Below are 24,957 nucleotides of genomic sequence, written 5' to 3' on the forward strand. Positions count from 1 at the left end.
CTTTTTGAATGAGCATTAAGTGTTCACTTTCAGTTTTGTGATATGTTGGCTTACACTTGAAAGAGAGTTTTTATAAATAGGATTGGGAAGAGAAAAAGAATGACAAGCTTGAACAGAATACCTTGTCTTAGTACATCTCCTATTGTTGGAGTATGCTGTCCATACAGAGCACAATCAGAATGGTCCCAAACTCAGCCTAAAATCTTTTACCCCATCTCCCAGCATCCCTTTTCTTTTATGACTCCTTTCCTAGGGGCTACTTTGCATACTTTTATTTCACTTAAATAGTGGAAAATTAATAGGAAATATTTGCTACGAGTACATTGAGCTTTAAATTATGCATCAATAGATTCAGAAGATTCAGCTGAAAATACTGACTCAGCAGAAGCTATATACATTTCTAAGCAAGCTGATGATTCTGTATATTAATGATTCAGATATTCGTGGACAAAAGCAGTAACGATGTGAGCACTGTGATTTCTAATCTACCCCCACAGAAGTGGTCAGACATATGGCCCAAAATATTTCTGAACTTATTCACAGTAGTAGCGTTTTGACTTCAGCTAATCTGCTCACATGGTTGAATTCCACAGACCAGACAACACTCTGAATGAACAACAGAGAAACTTCATATCCTAACTCCACTGGAAGTAAAATGCCATTGGCTAAATGCTAACTAAACTGTCACCTCATGTATTTTCAACTACCTGGAACTCCAGAAAGATCAAGCGTGTGTAGCTGTGCTCACTGTTATGCAGCTATGTTGTCTTTTACCTGGCAGTGCATATTTAACTCCCTTGAAGAGAGGAATGAAATATGTTAGGGCTCCAGGCTGGGAAAACTCTTGATTTACATCTTATCATCAAACATGAGTGATACCAGCAATTATAAGAACTTTCTGAGCCCTTAGCTAAAATTATTAAAAAAAAAAAAATCATCCCGGGGGACTCCATGGAGCAAACAGTGCTGCAGTGAAATCAAGCTATTCTTGAGCAATCGGATTTTCTCAGACATCATCCTCATGAAGTAAAAGGTAAAGAGAAATAAATATATTTCAGAAGTTTATTGAAATGAGCACACTTTTATTGGCAGACTTATACAGCCCTTATTATTTAATGAATGCTTTAAAATATTAATTTTACAGTTTATCCAAACCCACTCTTTAAAACTGTTAATCCTCTTATGGGACCTTTTTATTTCAGAAATAGAAATAAATAGCTATATAGGATATCAAAATACTTGAATTCAGACATTTTGAGTATAACACTCAACATGAATAGCACCAACTTGTGAAAAGAGCTGTAAGAAAAGCTTAAAATAAATATCCTCAGAACACTTTTCTTCCCGTCCCTGTTTTCCTATCACCTACGCATGAAACTAAATGACAGCTTTAGCTTCTGGATTCATTGAATCATTCTTAAACCTACTAGAATTTTCTCATAATTAAAACCTTTTTAAAGAATGTAGAATTTGTTTAAATTAGACCATTTCTATATTGGAAAAAAAAAATTGATTGAAGAAGAATATGTAGAATCTGAGAATAGCAGACGTTTCCAGGATGTATACTCAGATATTCATGTATCCTATGATGTACATTAGACTGAAATATATGTGTAAGACTGGAATAATGTGCATTTCCGTGCTCTCTACCTTGTACTGTCAGCTGTGAAACTGAAAGTGATTAATTTCTCCTCGGTTTCATGTCTGTCTAAAGCACCACTCCCCTCCTTTGCACACATGACTTGCCTGGCAATGCAGATGTGGAGCCAGCCAACTTCCAGGGAGGGACAAGAAGCAGAGTGAGGCTGGGAGTCTTTCTCCAGCACGTAAATGTCTCAGAGTCTAGATATTGTCTATGTTTGACTGCTACAATGAAGAAGGTTGTGGGAGTAAGGGCTGATAATACTTGATGGCCAAAGATAGCTCATACTTGTAAAATGCTAGATTTAAAGGCTGCTCAGTTCTTAAAAAAAAAAAAAAGTCTTCATGTTAGTGATAAAAAAATTCAAGAGATAATAAAAATGTTTTCCAATACATTCTAGGTACGTGCACATTGCTCATTAGCTTCATCCCAAATGTGACTTTGCAGTTTACAGTGGAGAAAAAAGTCCTTATTAAAAATATTACACATTCATGTTTTACAAACATGTTGCTACAAGGGCATAGCTTTTATTCTTAGGTTGAAGAAATCTTGCCTGTGGTTGGAAGCAGAGAAATACTTAGACCATCTAAGTTTAGACTCCTGAGTGCTAGTGTTTATCTCTAGAATGTGTGGGAAACCCATTGGAGGTGTTTTCTATAGCACCTGCCTTCCCTGCTGACTACATAAGGATCTGAGTCCTAATATAGCTACCAAAGTTAGATTCCTAAATTGACTATCAGCTCATTACACAAATGAGCCCAAATGTACACACTCTACAAATTATACTTATTATTATGATCTGAATAAGAGCACACAACACTGGAAGGAAAATAAAATCGATCCCCCAAATCCCTTCTTATTTTGTCCTGGAGTCCTTGTTGTTAAAATAATTCCAATAACAGTGACTATTGATATTGTGACCTGCTTCAGTTTAAGTGTTTCCTTGTTTCCATGATAAACTCAGCGGCTGAAATAGGTAATTTAAAAAGTGAACATAGGAGATTTCCATGAAGTTTATTAGGTATTAATTCAGTCTGGTCTCACCTGTAACACTTCCCTACATATTGTGATGAAAAGAGGAAAGGAAGCAGAAGCTTCATATAGGGGACGTAGGTGTCTCTTCTAATCTCTGTACTGTGACCACAGCTGAGAAACTCAGGAATGCTTTCCCTTAAACTCAAAATTTACTTGTCTGACCTGGATTTGTGGGCTATTATATCATTAATAAAAGGTTCTTTGGAGAATGATACAAAATGTCAGGAGGCTTTTCTATTTATGTGTGAAAGCTGATGTTGAAAGAATTTTTAATTCATTATTTTTGTTTCATATTAACATTTTAACTTAAGAACACTGTGATAGTATTATGGTTTAACTATTGACAAACAAAAAATAGAGGGAGGGAAAACCAAAGAAAGATCAGTAAATAATCTTAGAAAGTGAAGAATTAGACTTTCTGAAAAGGATGTAGGTATGGCTTTTTACTTAAAAAGAAATTTCCTGCCTTGTATGGAAGGGGACAGTACATGAGAGATCCTGTGCCCCAAACAGCACCCAGTTGCACTTATTTTCTGGGAGTGGTGTCAGAGCAGAGAAAATCTATATTCTCTAGACTGTCATCCTGTTATGCAGCAGGAATACGTTTTCATTATATATGTCACCAGGACTGAAGAGACCTTGTTTGGTGGTACAATATGGGATTAGGGTAGAAACCATCTGCAAGAATTGGTATGTAATGCAGGGTGTCAGGCAATAGGATGAGTGTTTTCTCCTGCTGACTTTTTAGGTTTCTTTGTCTATTTTTTCTGAAGTGGTGGAATATGAAATCCATTTGCACACAGGAGACTTGAAGAAGGCAGATGCCATTGGAGAAGTTTATCTTTGTACACAAGGAGAAAAAAGTGACTCAGGGAAGCAGTGGCTTAACTCAAAAAACAGCCTCATCACTTTTGCTAGAGGGAAGGTAAAATAATGAGGAAAAATGTAACTGAATCTGTGAGTGTCTTTTTGTTAAAACTTGTATTTTCCGAGTACCTTTCACGTATAGAATATCAAAAATATTCATGTTTTATGTTCCATATAGCGATTGTCTCCATAGCTAACATACTGGTTTTAAACATCATCATTGTTGTGCCTCAGTAAAACAGTTAAGGTGATAAAGTAATTCTGAGTTGGACTAAATGATCTCTAAGAGTTCTGTTTTAATACTCCAGACTTTTAAGGCCAGGGAGGCATCACTGCTGTATTAAAATGTGCCTGATTGTTCGAATTGATAACATTTCTGTATGATAACTTGCATTTGTAGCCACTCCATCTAGAGTAGTCTATGAACTTTTCTTGTTAACTTTCCTGAACACTGTCAGTGTTCCAGAAGACTCTTTTTTTTCATGTTTCAAATTTCTCCATGCACTTCTTGCTTTTTGGTAAACATATTGTTCCTTTTTAAGATTAAATGGTTTTCTGAGAAGAGTAATTCCTTGAGTAGTTATTGGCATAAGAACAAAGTAACTAAAACAGACTTCAGATCAAAAGGAAATATCTCTTTCAAATCAGAACATGTCTAGCTGATATTTTATTAGACCCTAGTGTTTAGAATTTCAGCTTGGAATTTTTTTTTTCCTTTAAGGAAATAATAAAATCATTGTGAAGTACCTAGAAATCTTATTTTGTGGAGGGTGGGAGAGAGTATTTCACTGTTGCCAGCCAACCTAGAGTAGTTTCTTCTCTGGTGCAGAAAGCTGGAGAAATGTATTTGATATATGCTTCATTTATTCTTTACGCATAGCTGTGTTTATTTCATCAGCTTGTCTTACTATTTTTAAAGATTCTAGAAGATACAGGGGTTTTGTATGAAAAGAAACCCAGAACTTAGTCATTATGTCCTCTATATTTTCTGTCTCTATTGTGGAATAGAATATGCATGCCCAGTGTCATGTCAAGAACTGATCACACTGGTAGCTCAGAGTTCACAAGTTAAATATGAAAATAATGACAGGATAGTAGAGCCCATCTTGTTTGAAGCAGTAATGTAGGAAGTTGCATAGATTAGTCATTTTGATGATAATAGATAATGGTCCTGTGTGGTATGTCTTAGAGAAATCTGAGCAGCAAGAGTGCCTGCTACAATGGATTAGGTGTCAGTACAGACTGGAAGAGGGACAGATTTCTTTCTTTCAAAAACCCTAACTGACCCAACCTTTTAAAAAACTCTTTATTTTATAAGAATATGTTGCATTGTTGCCAAGAATAAAACTTGTAGGAGAAAAACCTGAACAATAGCACTCGACTTCTGTGAATACTCACTCCTGTGGAAGTACTACTCATCTGCAAATTCACAAGGATCTTTTCTGTATAATCCAGATTCTGTGTCAGTTTTTGAACAGGCTTGCTCAGGCTTGCTAAATCCTTCCTCTGAAATTCTAAAGGGCTTTTCTATATCCTGGGATATAAGACCCTAATCTTCTTCTTATAGAAAAGATTTCGAGTAACAACTCTTTGGGTATTCACTCTGTTGCAGTTCTCTTTACTCCAATTTACCCTCAAATGACAAATGCTCTGTTCTTAGTCATTGCTCTTCTTTTCCTAAATGATTCTTTTGATCAGTATTATTCTTGCAGACATTGAAATTCTGGAACTATGCAACTATGGGAAACAATGCATGGATTTTATTATTTTTTTCAAACACACAAAGTAGTCCTCAGCTGTTATATTCAAACTTGCATTTTCAACCCAACTTCCCAACACAATTGCTTCTGTGTTCAACAGAATAACTCATGAAGTCACATGAAATAAAAATCTTAGCTGTAGAGATTTAATTTTGCAGCTGGTTTCTCAAAAGATGAGATTAATCCATTCATAAATACTATGTTTCCAAACCTCATTTCTTCAGGCCCAGTTAAAAAGAAAAGCCAAGGGATACCCATTTTAAGCAATGCTTAAAAAAGCTTTCCCAGAGATCATGAAGATGACTACTCAAAGAAGAAGATGATGAGCATATACAGAAAAGAAAGTGAATAAACTATGAAGATTTAGGGTATGGAAAAACTGAAAGACTCCATGAAGTCTATTGATCATTCAAGTTTGTTCTATGTAGAAAATTTTACCTATTATAAAGATGATCTCAAGGAAGAATCCTTATCCCAAAAGCACAGTGCTTGACATCTTCACAGATACCATTCACTTAATTCCCATTTACATGCTTAATTCCCACTGAATTAATTGTAAATTTTAGTGAAAATAAAATTGCTCCAGATTTTCAGAATTATTAGATATCTAGTATTTATCAGTTTCTTTGGAAGTTAGATTCTGGACTAAATTCACTTTCAACACACTAGGAATTGATCTGATTTGGTTATTTCAGTCCATGAAGGTATGAGAAATGAGAACTTTATTGCTAGCATGTGTATCTGATGTTTCAAAAATTACTTGCTACTAAATATAGAGGCATTCTGAAATTCATTATTTATAATATCAACCGGATAAGAAAACATGAGTTGTAGTATATAATATTTAATTACAAAGTCAAAGACAATGACATGGCATAGATTGAGATAAATTTGCTTCCATGAAGATATAAAACAGTGACCAGACACACCATGTTAAAATGATAAATACTCAAAACCAGAGCCTTATTAAGTTTAGCTAATATATTGTCCTGGCTTGAAAGACAAGGTGTTTGCTAAGGAAATGATCCTTCCTTCCTACAGATTATTATGATTTTGAAGTTAAGGGAGCTCTCAGGCAAAGATATGGGGGTAGGAATAACAGTTCTTTACTAGTATATCTAACAAAACAAACAAGAACAACAACAGCTATGAAATTACCCACAAACAGAACAGTAACTCAGTCCCAGTGTTTTTTGGCTGCAGGCACCTTTTCCCTGAGCTGCAGTTCCCGGTGCTGGGGGCGGGCGGGTCCCGCAGAGCCGCAGGAGGGCTGGGGGTGATGGCAGCGCTGTCCCAGGGGGAGAGAGAGATGGAGAGAGAGCTCTCCGCTCACGGTGTGGGTCCTGATGCTCAGCAGAGTGCTGGATGAAGGCAGGTTACAGCGAGAAGGCAGCAGGGCAGGGTCCCACAGCAGTGAGGATGGTTCCCGGCGCTGGGATGGCAGGGATGGGACACAGGCGGAGATCGTCCTTCTCGTCCGAACTCCGCGGGGGAAATGGGGAGAGCCAGAGCCTTCTGCTTCCTCTTCTGGATGTTTGAATCTCAAGGGGTTTCCCTCCTCTCTCTCTCCTCCCCCTCGCCATCAGGGCCCAGTCAACAGGTATCTTAGCATGACAATGGGGAAAATTCCACAGATAGAAAAGGGAAAGAACCAACCCCCAACATATATAATTTTGATTTTTATATATTGCAGGTGGATATTTTCAAAATCAAATCTGTACAGCTGGGCAAGTAGAATAAAGTTTGTGTTGGTTTTAAAAGTCTAATAAAAGTCAGTATTTTTTTACAGTCAATGTAACGTAATAATGATGTAGATTTCTAGATTTAGGTCATCCTAGTACTTCAGAAATGTCTGATATTTAACACAAAAGTAGTTTTAAAAACATTCTAGAAAATAGAAAATTGCTTTTCATTTTCTGCAGTTCATTATTTCCTTTTGGATTATACATGTCAAGTATCTAGATCTAGCTTGGTTTTACTAAAATGTGCAAGGCATTCCAAGAAAATGTGACAATGTAAAACGGCAAAATTATGTATGAAACTTTTCTCCATTGAAGTTTCTATCTTTTTATAAGCACAGTCAACAAAGCTTTTCTTTTTCAGGAAGTAATATGGCATCATACTTTTGAAACTTCTGTGAATTTCATCTCCTTGCACATTTTTAGATGATGGATAAGTAAAAAATAAGAATTTATTTTCAGAGCTATATGCTTCCAGGTAAAGATCAGAACATTAAATTGGTTCATTAGATTGAGAAGTGGAACACAGAAGAAAGGCTGTTCTGGCCCTACAGGTTCTTTCCTTCTAATCCATGCAAAAATAGTTTTTAAGGGATCCTGCATATGTGAGGTTGACCGGCAGATAAAAAGGATGCATTCCTGCAGCATTTTTTCTCATCCTGCTTCTGACTCCAAAGCAGCTATTGTAGCTAAAAAAAAAAAAGCATATTTCTTGAAAATAAATACAAACAGCAAGATTAAAATGAATTGGCTACAATTTTGGCCCATTGCTTTTTAGAGGCAACGGAATAGAGATTCTACAGGTACTTTACTCTTGCAGATAATGTTGATAATGGAAACAATTGTTCCAGAGTATGATAACCTGAGTCTCTTGTCCTTTTTTCTTTTCTAAAAAACCCCAAGACTACAGAATTACTCTGTAGGTTAAACTCAGACTCAGAAAAACTGGCTGGGAGACTTATTTCCTAGATGGTAACATTAAAATGAACAATCAAACTTTCATTCACTTCAGCAACACTAGGAGTGCAACCAAGTTTACCAAGACTCGGAGATCTGACTCTACTAATGCTTTGTTTCCAAAGAATCATGGTCTCAAGATAAAACTAGCTGAAGTTTGTTCCTTGTTATATAGAATGGAGCCTCACCAGAAGGAAAGCTATGTGTTAAGTGGATTTTCTGATGGCTAATGTCATAAAAATCCTGATCCTTTTTCCATCACGACATTGATAATATAATTTCCTATTGGGGTTTCTTTTGTCTTGAGAATGTATACAGAAAACTTTTTATACTTTGAGATGTAATAGCTCATTACAGCAGATTTATTCCTACATTTAATTTCACAGGATCTGTAAAAACATTGAGTATTTTGAAGTGTAGTGGAACAGACACAAACATATACTCATAGCCAATGTATTTTCAGAAGTTTTATTTCCTTAAGAAGTCTGTCAAAAGAAAACTTTTTATTGATTTGATGAAGGTAGAAACTTACAACTGCAAACACAGAATATTTTATTGCTTAGAAGGTATGAATTAATAATATCCTGTTTACTTTCAATAAGATGGGTGGTTTTTGGAAAAATTGTTATAAAAGAAGTCTGCTGCCATTTTTCTGCATGTGTTTTTTTTTTCACAATGGCTGGATCAATAAACACTCCAAGTAAGATGTTGTAGAAGTCACAATTCAGCTCAAAGGTAATACAAGCAGAAGTCTCCTTTTCATTTCCACAAATCACCCTGTGTGGCAGAGCAGATCACGACTAGTATAAAGTTACTTCACACAGTAGGAAGAACTTGGCATTGGTTCCTCACTGGTGAGGGGCATGGGCCTGGACCAAGGTAAATCATGCCTTCTGTAAACAAAGAGGAAGAAATTATGGCTGGGATGGAGAAACTTGAAATGGCAGTATTGGAAGATTCTCCTCTGGCAGGACATTTCCTGTCCTTGAAACAATACAAAGGAAAGGCCTCTGCATGAGTGTGACATGGATCCATGAAGCCACTGGCCTGGTTTTCTACCCCCCCATGGGACTAACATGAGTAATGAGGGGTTTGCAGCTTCGTTGCCTGAATTTCCTCTGCTAAATCCAACATTACCAGGCAATAGAGGTCTTTTGGTCTGTACTGCCTTATAACAGATCAGGGCTCTAAACACAGGCTTGCTTTTATTACAGAAATGTCTGTGACATCTCTTCCCACGAAAAATTTGGATATGAAAAGTAGAGGACAATGGCAAACATGGGTGCACTGCACATAAGCACCAGAAGACACTCCTAAAATTCAAGTTGCATTTGTAAGAAAAGGGAAATCCCCAGCACAGAAAGCTCAAAATCTAAGTGATACTCCCTTTTTGTTTTTGTTCTTTTTTTTTCTATTTCATAGAAGTCATACCAAATAATTTCAGAAAAATAATAATTGTAGCCAATAAGTATGACATTACGTGGACTGGTTATTTGTTTGTCAGAGTTAATGTTTATACCTCTGTGTCTTAAATAAACACAGCTTGGAGAATTTCTCATATCTGGGCCAAAACATATCACTTAGGAAAACTCTTTTGAAGAAATGCCAAATTTGATGTGAAAAACGTCATTAACTTTGAATTAAGTGAGGAGAAAAGAATTGGCCTTGAAAATGCAGAATTCGGTTGCACATTTCCTTCCTTTTGTTGTGTTGGCCTGTGCTCTGCAGCCAGTTCTCTCACTAAAAAATAGAAAAAATTTATGGTATGAATGTGAGTCCAAGTTAACTTGCACTCTTGATAGGACTTCCTCACCCTAACACTAACCTCACTGGCTATTTTTACCTGTTGGAATTTTCTTTTTATTTGGTTTAAAGTATGCCATGAAAACTATCGCACAAAACATATAGTTAATTATTACTCTTTTTTTCCTAACAGTTAACCATTGATAATATTTGAGATATAACAAAAGTCTCCTTTGTGTTATATGGTCCATCCTTGAGAAGAGGAATTAAACTTCAGAAAGTATTCCAAATATAACACATATAAACTTGCAACATTTTTCAACATAGCAGTAAATAACTTTTGTTGAGACACAGATGGTCTCAGTTACCTGGCATCTATAGGTGACTGCCTACAGCTTGCAGATCTCTTTGTGGGCAGCTTGACCTTGTTTGCACCTGCTGAAGTGCATATTGCTATAGTTCTTCACTGGTGTGCCGACCCATTCTGCACAGTTCATCATGACATGGAAGGCAGTGTTTCCTGCTGCTGTTAGGAAATGTTAATTCCTGCATGGAAATAGTGACAGTCTCCAGACTCAGACCAACCTACCTGTGGAAGCCAATTAAGATAATATTCAATATCTATTCTTTGCAATATGACCATCAGTGGGCCCTTAAACCTCATTGTAGTTTAATACTTCTTTAAGAATTCTCATAAAAAGGAATGGAGAAAGGACTTAATGCTGTCAATCTTAAAATAGAATTAGAATTTAAAAGTATACTTAAATACTTAAGCTTGAAGGTTAATTCAAGGAAAAGTTGTTTCAATGAGCTCTGCCTATAGGCAAGGGCAAAAGAACCCATTGTGGACATAGCACTGAATTAATCTGAAGTTGAAGAATGCTTTCCTGAACTGAGCCACAGAGTCCGTTAACCCTGCCATGGATTTGAAGGATCAAGGTGATTCCTTAAATGCATAAAGACTCCAGAAACTGTTCTGAAAGAGATGCTAGGGACAGGTGCATTCCAGGCTAAAATGTGAATGGGCTTGTGGCCCTCAAAGGACCATAGAGTCTGAATTTCTGAGCTCCTCTGGGGATAGAGGAGGAGTTTATCTTTTCTCCCCCAGTGTGTTCTGCGTCATCTAATTTTGTAGTCTCAGTTTAGGATATAAAAATGGAACAAATAGGCAAGCAAAGCTATTTTCTCATTTTAAATATGCATCTTCAGGTCATTTGATAAAGCGTTCCAAAAATATTTTGACACTACCTTTAATATATCCAGTATGTAATTTAAGACTTCAGCCTCCAGGACTGGTGGTTCAGAACATGAGAGAAAATTCATAAATTTAATAGTTTGCTTTCTCTTCCAAAACAACTGTATGCAACTGGCTAAGTGATTTTTGTCTGTACTTTCAAATACTTCACAGTTTATTTAATGATTGGTTTATTAGTAGCTAAAAATTGTTGCAATCTACAAAAAGTCAGTAGGTTGCTTTAGACCTACTTAGTCTCTTGTATGCATGTGCAACCCACAGCATAAGCCACAACAGAAGCTATTGCTTTTGCCATTAATATGCTTATAATATTTAATACTATTTTATTAGTCTATTTATGAATTAGTTATTCATGGAAGCATAATCTAAAATGTAACTAGTTGGTCGCACTCTAGTAGGATTCTGACAGTGCAGTAAAAAATAAAAATGTTGTATAGAAACAGAAAAATTACAGGCAGCAGTCAGGATGTTTGAACCAGTGGTCAAACCCAGCCCCAACTAAATGCAGTTCCCTTCTTTGATTTATTTTTAAGTGAAAGAAGTAATATTCAAAGTTCCAGCAATTTCTCAGAAACACAGATGAAACTGCAAAAAAAGGAGATAAAATATCTACATTCATTTTGCCACTGTCTTCTCTATTTTGATGTTTACAGGGTTCTTACAAGTACCAAAGGTTTTCCTGATACCTCCTATAGTTTTCTGCAAAATTCTCTATTGAATTAGATAACTTTAGATAAAATTTATGTACTTTCTGTAACTTCTGGAGATTTATGTACTATAGGATGATATTTCTTGCTATTTCTTATATTATATTACAGCTATTTCTTGCTCTAAAATAGTTTCTGGCCTTTCCTAAAATAGAATACTAACCCATTTTTTAATGCTTGTTTAGAATATAGAAACAATATTTGATTTGAAATTCACACTTAGATGTAATCTTAGAACTAGCAAGAACTTGTCAGGTATGTTTTATTTTAAGGCCAAAGTCTGCATAGATTTGCTCACCTCATTTTTATCAGTCCAGTTTCTGCGGACTGTCTGCCTGCATATGCAGGCAAACCTTAGTGCAATTTTAAGACAGATAGGAGTTTGTGATATGTATTGATATTTAGTTAGGGTTGCACATATTTATAGAAATTAGGGGGAAGTATTTTTGTGTAAGAAGAAGTTATACATTTAATAGAAAAGGATTTGTTATTGCAAGTGCAAACAATAGGTAAACAGTGGGCTGCAATTTTAGTGGAATGTAATACTATCTAAATAAAACTACCTTTTTTCAAGTAATTGATGGTAATGGTCATGGGATATTGTCTACTTTCATCTGGAAGACCTGTGACTGATCTTGTAAAGCACTGGACAGAATGAATAAGCAGTAATGGAAAATGTTAGGTCATTGCATTTCTAAGAACTCAAAAGCAAGACAGTCTGACAAAATTCTTAAGAGTGGAACTGGCAAATTCCCAATAATTTATCTTATTCAATTATATAAATATTTATACATATCAAATCTTGCAGTTGAAATCTACATGAGGAAACCTGTACTCAGAATTTCCAAATACCTGTATGCATATTCTGTACGATGAGCACAAAGTTTTGCTGTTTCAGCTGCTACAAGTACTGGAAAGAAGCGACCCAAATAATTTGGGGAATCCCTGCCTAAAAATTTCAATTATTTACTGTCCTGATGAAATTAAGTTTTTATTTCTTTTTGTTTCCTTTTGTTTTAAATGTCTTGAATATACTACTTCTATATAAAGAGATTCCAAAGACTGAAGAAACCATTTCTGCAAACTTGCAGTCATTAGCTATTTATGGAGTTCAATATTGCATGTAATAATTACCAGAAATGTTTCTGAATATACTTGGTAGAGTTTCACTCTGTACTTTATAACCTGACCTAGGATAGAGCATCTGATCTGAGTTGACCACCTTGACCCTCTCAGCAGGGATGTGTGAGCTGTTAAGGTTGTGCTTCCTCAGCTGATTTGGAGGTTCTAAGTCCATGAACTTGGAAGTTAATTTCTTCACTTTCCAATAAATATTTAAAGCCAAGTAGAATGAAGCTGGACCTAAGCTTCCCCATTCTATTGAAATTCATTCTTCAAACAATTTATTTCCACAGGTAGGCCTGAAAGCCACTGGACACCTAATTTCTGCAAACTTTGAAAAACCTACCTGAGATATAGCAAGACTCATTTTAAAAAATAAAAAAGCAGCAAAGCAAATGTTTTTGCAAAATGGGCATATGCTATTAAGATTGATGTAACTGTATTCGTTCATTTGACATTCTGAAATTGCAAGCACATACAGTTCAATTTAAGCTGTATCTCTCATTGGTTCTTTACAAATGGGTCCTATGCTTGTGTTGATATGCAATGAAGAATACACCTCTAAACATCAGGCTGCAGAATTAGCAGATTGAAGGAGCTGCTGTAACTGTTATGCCAAATCAGGTAGCTGTTATAAACTGTGTGCAGAAGTTAGTAAAAGGAAGAAATGTCAGTTTCTATTGGACTGGAAATAGGAAATTAATGAATTAATTCAGATAAATTAATTTCTTTCTCTGATTCTGCCTGTAGTTCCAGCTAAAGGACCTGGACACTAAACAAGAGCTGGGCTTTCACACTGAAGCCCCATGTCTGTTTGGAGAAGATGGATCTGAGACTGACAGATCTTGCTGTGAATCAGGCCAGACCAGCGCCACTCAGGGGTATGCTGCTGAAATGAAAAATAAAAACGTGAGCAAATGTACACACACACATAGAATTGTAAACTGCCTAATAGCATGTACACCAGGCACAAGATTGAAAAGCATTTTATAATTATTAAAAAAACACTCAAAATTACTTTTAACTATTCATCCAATAAATTGTGGAATTACAGAATCACTAGGTTGGAAGAGATCAAGTCCAACCCCATGCCCTAACACCTCAACTAAACCATGGCACTGGGTGCCACATCCAGTCTTTTCTTAAACATATCCAGGGATGGTCACTCCACCACGTCCCTGGGCAGACCATTCCAGGACTTTATCACTCTTTCAGTAAAAACTTTCTCCTAATATCCAACCTATATTTCCCTTGGTGCAGCTTAAGACTGTGTCCTCTGGTTCTGTTGGTTGCTGCTTGGAGAAAGAGATTGACCCCCACCTGACCACAAACACCCTCCAGGGAGTTGTAGAGAGTGATAAGGTCACCCCTGGGTCTCCTTTTGTCCAGGCTGAACAACCCCAGCTCCCTCAGCTGTTCCTCACAGGGTTTGTGTTGCAAGCCCCTCACCAGCCTTGTTCCCCTACTCTGGACATGCTCAAGAGTCTCAATGTCCTTCCTAAACTGAGGGGCCAGAACTGGACACAGCACTCAAGGTGTGACCTCAGGGGAAGTATAGGGGAAGAATGACCTCCCTGCTCCTGCTGGCCACACCATTCCTGATAGAGCCCATGGTGCTGTTGGCCTTCTTGGCCACCAGGGCACACTGCTGGCTCACGTTCAGTCAGCTGTGGAGCAGCACCCCCAGGTCCCTTCCTGCCTGGGCACTGTCCAGCCACTCTGTCCCCAGCCTGTAGCAGTGCAGGGGGTTGTTGTGGCCCAAGTGTAGGACTTGGCACTTGGACTTGTTAAACTTCATCTTATTGGACTCTGCCCATCCATCCTACTGCCCCAGGTGTCTCTGCAGAGCCCTCCTACCTTCTAGCTTAGTGTCATCTGCAAATTTACTAATGGTAAACTCATCCATGTACCCTCATCCCTGTCATCAATAAAAGTACTGAACAGAGCTGGCCCCAACACAGACCCCTGAGGGACACCACTGGTGACTGATCCCCAGCTGGATGCAGCACCGTTCACCACTCTGTTCCCAGACATCCAGACAGTTCTAAATCCAGCAAAGAGTGCTCCTGTCCACGCCATGGGTTGCCAGCTTTTCCAGGAGTGTGCTGTGGGACAGTGTCAAAGGCTTTGCTGAAGCCTAAATAGACAATATCCACAGCCTGTCCCACATCCACCAGGTGGTTCACCTGGTCATAAAAGGAGATCAGGTTGGTCAAACCTGACCTGTTCCTCCTAAACCCATGCTGACTGAGTCTGATACCCTGGCCATCCTGTAAGTACTGCCTATATGCATCTAGTTAAAGCATTTTCTTCTGTTTTAAAGCAACTGACATGTATTGTTTTTACCAGACTAAGTACCAATTTGAAAGTCTGAAAAATGCGCAAAACCCAGTTAGTCTATTTTAATGGCAGTTTGCAGAAAAACACTGATTTACACTTAACGAGGGATTAAATCACAGATTAAAAAAAGTCAGGTGCAAAGTCATAATGGCATGAATCACAAAGAGAAAAATGCAGGATTTTTTGAGGTTCTTCAAGCCCCATTTCTGCCCCAAAGTAATATTTCATTTCATCATTGTATTTAAAATATGATAACATCTTCCTTTGTACAGATTGCATTCTATAAAATATGTAGAAAAGAATTCTCATTCATTATACTCTGTGAACAGAAGTCTTAGTTAAAATATTTAAAACTTTTTGTATGTAATATCTAACTGGAGGCTAGACTGCAAATGGAAATGTATCTTAAGAGTCTGTTATAACATTTAATTCTTCACAGTACCCGTTAAAAATCCTCTGTCATGCTGCCTCAAGGAATATGCACTGTATAACTCATCAGACAAAAGTCATGGAAAGCCATCCTTTGTTGCAAAGAATAATTACAATACATATTTGTATAAATAGCTGAGCCATTTCTGCTCAACCTATTAAATAACGTTGGCCATAATTCTCAAAATATGAGATTAAAACACAATTCAGCTAATCCAGAACAAAAATTAATTTTTACCACCTATTTTTTTTTCTGTTTTTTCCTTAGAAAAATGGAGTTGATAAATCCCAACTTAAATTAAGTCCTATAATTCCTGCAATAACTCCTTTTTGAAATTTTTTTCTTTGATTTTTTTTTTTGTTTTTTTTTTTTTTGTTTTTTTTTTTTTTTTTGTTTTTACAAAACATAATAAAATCAGTCTGGGTCTTTCAGGTGATTCCAGAATCCAGAAGTAGGATGTTTTTTCCTTCTGTAATGCAAGCATGGATTGTTGCATTGATTCATAAAGGACATTTCATCCCTAATGTTGTAGGGTGTTCTGTGAGATAGCTAACAATCTATATGAAACTCAGAAAACTGATGTGGATTCCTATAACTTAATTCCTTGGTTTTGAAATTAATCTTGTGCCTAAAATATATTGGTTTATAATGCTTGTTAATTACATTGCTAATAATCTCATTTGGTAATGTCTCGTGTCACAGATTTTTTTTTTTTTCACTTTCATAGAGAAGTTGTTTACTTGATCACTGTCCATACAGGAATGCTGCCTGTGTCAGAAATGGATGCAGATGTATTTATCACAGTATTTGGAGAGTGGGGAGATTCCTGCAAAAGGAAACTAGGGCACTCACATTTTGAAAAAGGGCAGGTTACTACTGCGTAATTTTCATGTTTGTTTGAGGTATTTAATTTTATTATTTTCTAATACCATATTTCTTTCCAATTAAGAAATATCAGCATGGATTTTGCACTCTGGTAACCTGTGGAAAGAATGTGTTGCTTACTAAAGTATAGGCATTTTACCTGAATTGAGATTACAGTTTAAAAATAGTTTGAGTACCACTAAATCTAAAATCCACAAACTATCTGTCAGTAAATGGTCTTAGAATCTGGAACTGAATCTGATATATAAGATTCTATGGCTTAATTTTCAACTATTTGTGAAGCTAGTATAGAAATACTAGGCCTGTTTCCTGTGACTGCCCCTTTAATTTTTCTCTTTTTTTAAAAAATTTGTCCAGATAGACATGAAAGAAAGATTTAAAATATGTTAGCTACTATATGTTAATTAATCCATTTATTTGTAGAATTGTGAACAGGTAAGCCTTCTTGTAAACATAATTATTTGTGCAAGACAAATTCTAGAAGAAATTTTCTGGTCAACCTTTGTTTATTACCATATTAATGTTTATATCTGCACAACCTGTTCACCCATACCCTGAACTCAGAGCACCTGATCAATTCATCCTGTACAATAAAGCAGAATCCTCTGTACATTTTCATACTGTTCTTATGCCCTCTCATGCCTGAGATACCATATCTTTCCTAGGCAACCTGTTCCACTGCTTTCCTAGCCTTGCACTTAACAGCTCTTCCTTCACTAAATTTATTATGTCTTCTTGAGCTTAGTAGCTTAGAAATCAGCCATATCATTTTGTTTCATACTTTTTTGTTCATTGATACTTTTTCTTCCATGAATTTGGATAAATTCTTCTATAGGCACGTGAGAAGTGTCCATAGTCTCCTGTGTCAATTTAATTGCACTTCATCTGCTACCTGAGTAAAACTAAACTTTCACATACTACTTAAATTTCATTCCATATCTTTTTGTTTGGAAGACACAGTGAATATTTTCTTCCATGTTGCCTTCTCTTTGCTTCTCCCTTGATTTATAGACCTCTACCCTCCATGCACTTGTATTGCTGCATTGTTCTTTCCAAAGAAGAATGTGTCTTTAATTTTTCTACTTAGACTTTTCTATATGTAGTTCTGACTCTTCAATATTTTCTTTTTTTTTTTTAAGATGCCATTTTTTGGGGTTTTTTTCAGAATCCTGCTGTCTTAGTCCAAACTCTGCTATAACAATATAGGAAGAGCTTTATGATGTTGATTGTGTGGATGATATTATCAAAAATACAGGTCAGTCCTTGTCATTTTTGATGGCAAATGTTTAGGGACAATTAGAAGGGTTAATCAAAGATGTAAAGGCAGATAGTCGGTGGCATAATCTGGAAAAGAAGTCTAAAAAGAAATAATTCACATGGATCATACTGGATCTTAATACAGAGTCAGTGATGTGGCTGTTAGTGATAAAGAAATCAGAGCCACTATGCTGAGCAGCAGAGTGCTGGGTATCTTCCCAAGCAGTTCCTTTGTTTTCAGGGTGCAGTTTTTTGTGCTGCAGACGATGAAAGTGTTCAGCTTAGGTATTTTGTGTGTTCACGTTCTTCATTGTTCAATAGGTTCCTGGGAAACAGCTGAGCAGTGGGATGGCAAAATGTTCTGACCATACTGAGCTATTTAAGGTAATAAATATTAAAGCTGGTGGTAGAGACTTCAGAATAACTTCATACACAGTGAGGGGGTAATTAAATGGCAAATTCTTTGTAGCTAAATGAAAAGCAGTGGCTGTGAGGGGGAATAACCCTTTAAATTTGCATGCAAAATGATGGGCTCTGAAGTATGAAAGTAGTAGGATATCATCTCAATAGAAGCAAAACAAAAGGAAAAAAGAACATATAACATGGTTAGAAATTATTTTAAAAGGAAAAAAAAGAACAATCAGCCACTTCAAGGCAGAAAACACAGTCATGCCTCCAAAGATGTTCACTAGTGCAGATGCATAATAGATGCTGTGTTTTGTTGATTCACTTGTCTTAAAAAGTGCAAGAGGAATGTCAAGTGATATGCAATATCTTCCATACAAAGAACAGTGAAGCAAACAAGTTTGTTTAGTCTGGAAAAGAGATGATGAGAGGAAAGGTGAGGGAGATAAGAAATATAAAATGGCATAGGGAAAATCATCATTTACATTTATTTGTGATATACAAGAGCTCATCAGCATTCAATGTAATGTACAGGTGGCAGATTAAGAAAAAAAGGAGGTGGCTTTTTACTCAATGTGTAATTAATACATTTTACTTTCTGGCACAAGATGTTGCAGATGGTAAAAGACATATTGGTGCAAAAAGCCATTGCACATTGTCATGGAAGACAACTTTCCACTGAGGCTGTTAAGTGCAGAGACGTAATCTCTGGCTCAGGCAATCTCTGAACCACAAATTGCAGAAGGCTGAGAGACTTTATATTCAAGAAGCATCTCTATATATTTGCCCTGTTTTTCAGCTCTTCCCTAGAAATCTGTTACTGGTAGCTGTTGGCAACACTATACTGGACTAGATGGATCTGCAATTTAAAATACGACCTCCAGTCTTATATTCTTTTTACATAGAAGTACATCAATAAAAAAGTTGGGATGTGTTTATAGTGAGAGTTTCTAAGAATAGAAGGTAAAAGGAAGGAATGTAAAGGGCAAGGTGTCTTGGGAGACAAGATTATGTCAGCAATATCCCTGAAAAATGTGGAACGGACAGGCAAAAAAAAACAAAATTAAGGAAACAAGGAAACTTGCGATAAAAAAAAAAAAAAAAGAAGAAATAAAGAGATCTGTCTTAACTGTTAAAAAAACATGAATATAAGGAAAAGCTAGGAAGACAGAATATTTCAACCAAGTGTAAGAAAACAGAGTAAAATAGATTTACAAAACAGTTTAAATAAAATCTTTTTGGCTTTCATTAATTGTGCTTCCAGTAGTGTGCTTAATGCAGTTCCAAATGTCTTTAAACTGAAGGGAAAAAAGAAATGGAATGACATCAACCAAAAGTACCTTCTTACTAATGCTGAGGGAGTAGGCAATTCAATGTATTATTATGAGAATTCATTGATAACAATGGGCGATTATGACCACTGTTGTCTAATGAATGTTAATTATTATCACAAAGAATGAAACTAATGATAGGTCCCTTTCTCAATTAGAGTTAGCTGTGAAGGAACATGAATATTAGCAATACAGGCTATTTCCTCTAAGTCAAAGGTCATGTAGACTGACAGGAAAATTATATTTGACTTGGAACTACAAAGAATAAAATTAAAAAGCAATGAGTACTCTCGAAAAGTTATTTGCAAGATGTTCCTCCCAACTAGATCTTATTTTTGGGCTACATATACTTAAATGGAGTGGTAGAACTTGCCATGGTAACTGTTTGAGGATATTGTGGATAAAACAAGGTATGAATGCTGGAAGTCCTAAGGCTGTGATAGGAATAATAACTTGGATGTTTTCTTTTTCTGATCACATAGTAGAGAATAGTCTGACACAGACAGGAGAATGGACCAGATGACATAATTCGTTCTAAAAATCATCTCTTCCTTCATTGCTTTCTGGTCCTCATGCTTTTTCCTGCCTAGTGGCAAATTGGTTGGCAACAAATAAAAATTATAGCGTCTGTTTCTACTATCCATCTGGGGTTTTTTTAATGTCACCCACACACATGCCCATGTATCTACCCACCCACTTATATTATCTTGCAGAGAACACATTCATTCTCTCACTCACATAATTTATTCATCCCAACATGCACTAGTGCAGTTGCCATTTAGCTTTTGTTTACTGGTAGCCGTAGCAATATTTAAACAGATGTCTATTTACATCCAAGGAGCACATCAATTCTTGCCTGTATGCGTGCACAGCCTTAGTTATAGTTTCTAATGTCAGTATCTTCCTTTGTTTGCATAGTCATCAACAGTATTTCTGTTCAGAGTTGAATAATATGACATTTCCTATTTGAATAGTAGGGTGTCTTAGAATGTAAAATACTTGGAAATGTTTATAAATAAAACTCCTTATCTAAACAGAAATTTAAATTACCAGGTCTATACTGATTCTTGGAGAACTCCCTTTGTTTCTATTATGAGGGACTAGTCGAACTTCAATTTTCATGAGCTTTCTCTAGGTTTTTTGATCAGATGTTTGTTTCTACCTCCAAAAAGGGATGGTTTTTTGGAATAAAACCTGAGCTGCAGTGATTATGATGAAAAAAAAAAAGTATATATTCAAGGATCCACATAGTTTCTGAGCAGGTTCTCCAAATATGAATGTCAGCCTATAACATCTTTCCTTATTCTCAGAAAAAGATACTCCAGCATTGAAAGGAATCCGTATTTCCAAATGCAAACTTCTCAAAGACAGAAGATAAGATATGTGGGCTAATCAGTTTGCTATTCTTTTTGCCTCTGTCTTCTCAGGTTAGTATCTCTGAAATGAGAGCAGTATACCTTGGACAGTTGAGCACCATAATGGGGGTTATGGAGCCGGATGGTACCTCAACCAAATTGTGATCCATGAATCAGGCAAGACTGAAGAACAATATGTATTTGCCAGCAATTGTTAGACAGTGGAGTTGGTGATGCACAGATGGAATGAACATTGAAACTTATTGCAAAAGTCAGGAATGGAGTGCTGACAGTAAAGATTTATGGTAAGGTCCAAAATCCTCAAAACTCCTTCCAGCTCCTGTTTTAATTGTAATCCATAAAATTTTCTCGGTTATTTTTAAGGCTAAAACCAAACTACAGAAATAGTATAGCTTGAATGTGAACTGCTTCTCTCACAATAATTGTCTCTCCAAACACTTTCCTGAGATGGTAAACACAATTACAATGCTCAGGGAAGAAAAACTGGAGCATAAGGGAGATATTAAGTGACAGAGGCAATGAAGGTACTATGATTTGAGTTGAGGTTAGAAAAAAAGCTGAAGCAGAAAGAAAGTAGGTTGTTCCATATGGCATTCAACGCAGAGCAGAAGGCTCCTGCAACAGTGATGAAATCACAAGAAGAGATACAAAAACTCTTTTAGCAGAATGCGATTTTCCCTTATGTTCATATATTTGCAGAAAGCATTTGCTTTTATTTGCAGTTTTCTTTTTTACTTATATCAATGGCACAAGTTCTTGCAAACAGTTAGTTGACCTGAACTCAATAATCTATTCAAATTGTTTAATTAAAAAACAACCAAAATTCAGAAACAACTTAGGCACTGCAAACATGCTTTGCTAGGATACTGGATTTTTTAGCTCTCTCATGTGTCTTTTTTGAAGACGTGTAAAATGCTGGTTTGGGTCCATTTATGAAAACTGAATCAGAACTGATAGACCAAGCTATGTAAAGTTTAACTAACATGAAGGTGTGAATTTGCATTCTGCATCAGCCATTTTGTAAACCGATCTCTATTAACTTCCATGCTCTTACATATTTCCTTCTATGCTCAGAGAATTCTATATTATACATAATTACAGACAAAACTAAGAGATTATATCCTGATATTTAGCCATCTATAGTTAGTCTACTCGTGAATACCTCAAGTCATCTAACAAAACAGAAATAATGTTACTGATACAACAGAAGAACAGAAAACCATGGAAATATAAGCATAGTATGAGCAGCTAGAATAGTGACAATTTCAGAACAAGAAATAGCTATATTTCACCACTGCAAGTATTCTAGGTTTCCATTAAGTAGATTCCATAGGTGTCCTACATAGTTCACAGAGCGAGGCAGGTATCTCCTGAGGGTAATTCAGAGTAGAAGCCCAAGGTTGGTCAAAGTCTGTCACATCTTTCCTCACTGATAATAAGAAAAATGAGAGAAATCTTGCATCCTTGTTTATGCACCTCAATTAATGTCTGAATATAGCTGTGTAAAAACAATTTCCTTCCTTCCTTCCTTCCTTCCTTCCTTCCTTCCTTCCTTCCTCACGCACATAGTCCTCAAAAATCTGAATACAGATTTGCTAATAATTTTATGTCTATGGTTATTGATACTCATTGCTGTATCTATTGAAAATCATTTTTGGTCTGGGTGTATAATAAATCCAGAAATAATGCGACAAATAAGCAAGGAGCCTGTGAGGAGTGGATAAATAAAAAACAAATCAGCAAAGAGCAATATACCTCAGGGGTCAGAAGCTATATGGATACAATGGCTCTTACTAAATTTCAAGCTAAATCAGACATTGTAAAAGAAGCAAAACAAATAGTAATAGTTCTTCAACCATTTACTCATTACAAGAACCTTCAAAGATTAATAAATATTCAGGAGCAGTAGAGGTCAGACTGAAGACCATGTAGGTATAATCCCTAAACCAATAGAATACCTTGTCTCTCTTTTCATTAAGAAACCATAAAGTTGACCGGGTAAGCAAAAGTAGTTACTAATGGGATGAGCTTATTGAAAATCAGAAAATCTGAAACACAAATAGAACTTTGAGTTCCATTTACTCAAACAGTGACAATCAGAGTAGTTGTTAGTCCAGTGGCAGATCTAATAGGAAGGATTTAAAATTATTTTATGAAGACTTAACATCAGAAAACAAAATAATGCCTCCATCTGCAAAATAAAAAGCTTAATGTAGGTGAATATAGACCTAGTAATTTTTTCACATGAAAACCTTTATAACACGCTTTTATAAAAAAGAGTATTTGAGACCATAGAGGCAAATAGGAAATGAGAAGGAATACACCATGACTTTACTAAAGATAGACTGCAAAATAAGATGATACTACAGAAATATTTAGCAGTAAGACAAATGTAATGACATTTAATCTGTCTAAATTCCTGTACTGAATTTTATTTTCTCTATGGTATGGAAATTATTAGGTAACCACAAGAAAGTGAAAAGTAGTAGTAAAAGGAAGAATTGTAAAGAGCTGGAGAAGAGACAGTAAATATGTTAATGAAATCTTTTGGTGCTACAAAGCTGGGAGTGCTATCAGGAGAATAAGAAATTGAGTGATAAACTTTAAGAATGGAAGGAAAGGAACAGAATTCTGTGGCAAACAACTTGCATACAGTTAGATGTAAATTCAACTAGCTATTTGAGCTCTCAATTCTACATGGTCCTAATTTCAATTGTTTTGGGGTTTTTTTTAAGAATTAGGAACTAAATAGTATCTAAGGGTCCAAAAACTGTATTTGATCTGCATTGCTGTGTTTTGTAATGATTTCTGCTACACAAATTCATCAGCAGGAGGACTAAGAGAAATACCTGGGCTCATTATAAGATCACAGGATCATTTTGAGACAGTAATATGACATGCCTATGGGGTTATTTCGACCCCACATCGTATTACCCCACAGGCATTATAAGTCAAAATCAAAGTGGACCACTGGCTTTGCAGAGAAACGGTGATATTTCATGAGATATGCCATGTATAATTGTAGCCACCTCTGTCCAGAAGGACTCGATCAAGCCAGAATAGTTGTAAACAAAAGATGATGACAGAAAATGGCAACTCTTTGTTGTGAAAGGGTATTGAAAAAAAGTGACAGATTCAGAATAGCTAATGAAATGCTCAAAATGGACACAGTAGTGATCTATCAAATTAATGAAGGCTTACACATCAAAGAGGGAAGAGAGTTGTTTAAGCTAACAAAGTTGTCATAAAAATAAATGGGTTTCAGCAGTCCATTAATGTCTTTCTGAAAAGATTTTTGAGAAAGAAACAAAGAAAGATTACATTTTTAGCTTTGCACTCTGCATTGGGTTGACCCTGGCTGGATAGCAGGTGCCCATCAAGGCTGCTCATCATTCCCCTCCTCAGCTGGACAGGAGAGAATAAAACATAACAAAAGGCTCATGAGTCAAGATAAGGACATGGAGAGATCACTCAGCAGTTATTGCCATGGACTGAACAGACATGACTAGGGAAATAAGCTAAATTTATTACTAATGAAATTAAGAGTAGGACAATGAGAACTAAACCCAAATCTAGAAACATCCTTCCTCCTCCTTCCTGGGCTAAACTTTACTCCCAGTTTTCTCTACCTCATCCCATCCAGTTTTGCAGCGGGACAGGAAATGAAAGTTGCAGTTGATTTATCACATTGTCTTTATTGCTCCCTCCTATTCCACTCCAGCATGGGGTGACAAGAGATAGTGCTCCCCAAACTTCTCCAAAGTGAGGCCTTCCAAAAGGCTGCAGTTCTTCTTGAACTGCTCCAGTATGGATTCCTTCCATAGGGTGTAGTCCTTCAGGAGTAAACCTGCTCCAGCACAGGCTCTCCCCACGGGGCCATAAGTCTGCTGGGAGTCTGCTCCAGTGCAGGCTTCCATGAAGTCACATCCTCCTTTGGACATCCACCTCTCCATAATGGAATCCCTCATGGACTGCAGATGGATCTCTGCTCCACTGTGGACCTCCATGGGCCACAGGGACACAGCTGCCTCATCATGGTCTTCAGCATGGGCTGCAGGGTGCAACCTCTGCTCACCCTCCTCCTGCACTGACCTGAGGACTGCAGA

General features: G+C 36.5%; 1 pseudogene; it reads left to right on the forward strand.

Moving 5' to 3' along the window:
* The window catches only part of LOC134057050 (lipoxygenase homology domain-containing protein 1-like), a 139,309-nt pseudogene that overhangs the window by 77,872 nt on the left and 36,480 nt on the right, over window positions 1-24,957 (forward strand).

The sequence above is a fragment of the Cinclus cinclus genome, chromosome 1 (assembly GCF_963662255.1).
Source record: "Cinclus cinclus chromosome 1, bCinCin1.1, whole genome shotgun sequence".
Taxonomy (NCBI): Eukaryota; Metazoa; Chordata; class Aves; order Passeriformes; family Cinclidae; genus Cinclus; species Cinclus cinclus.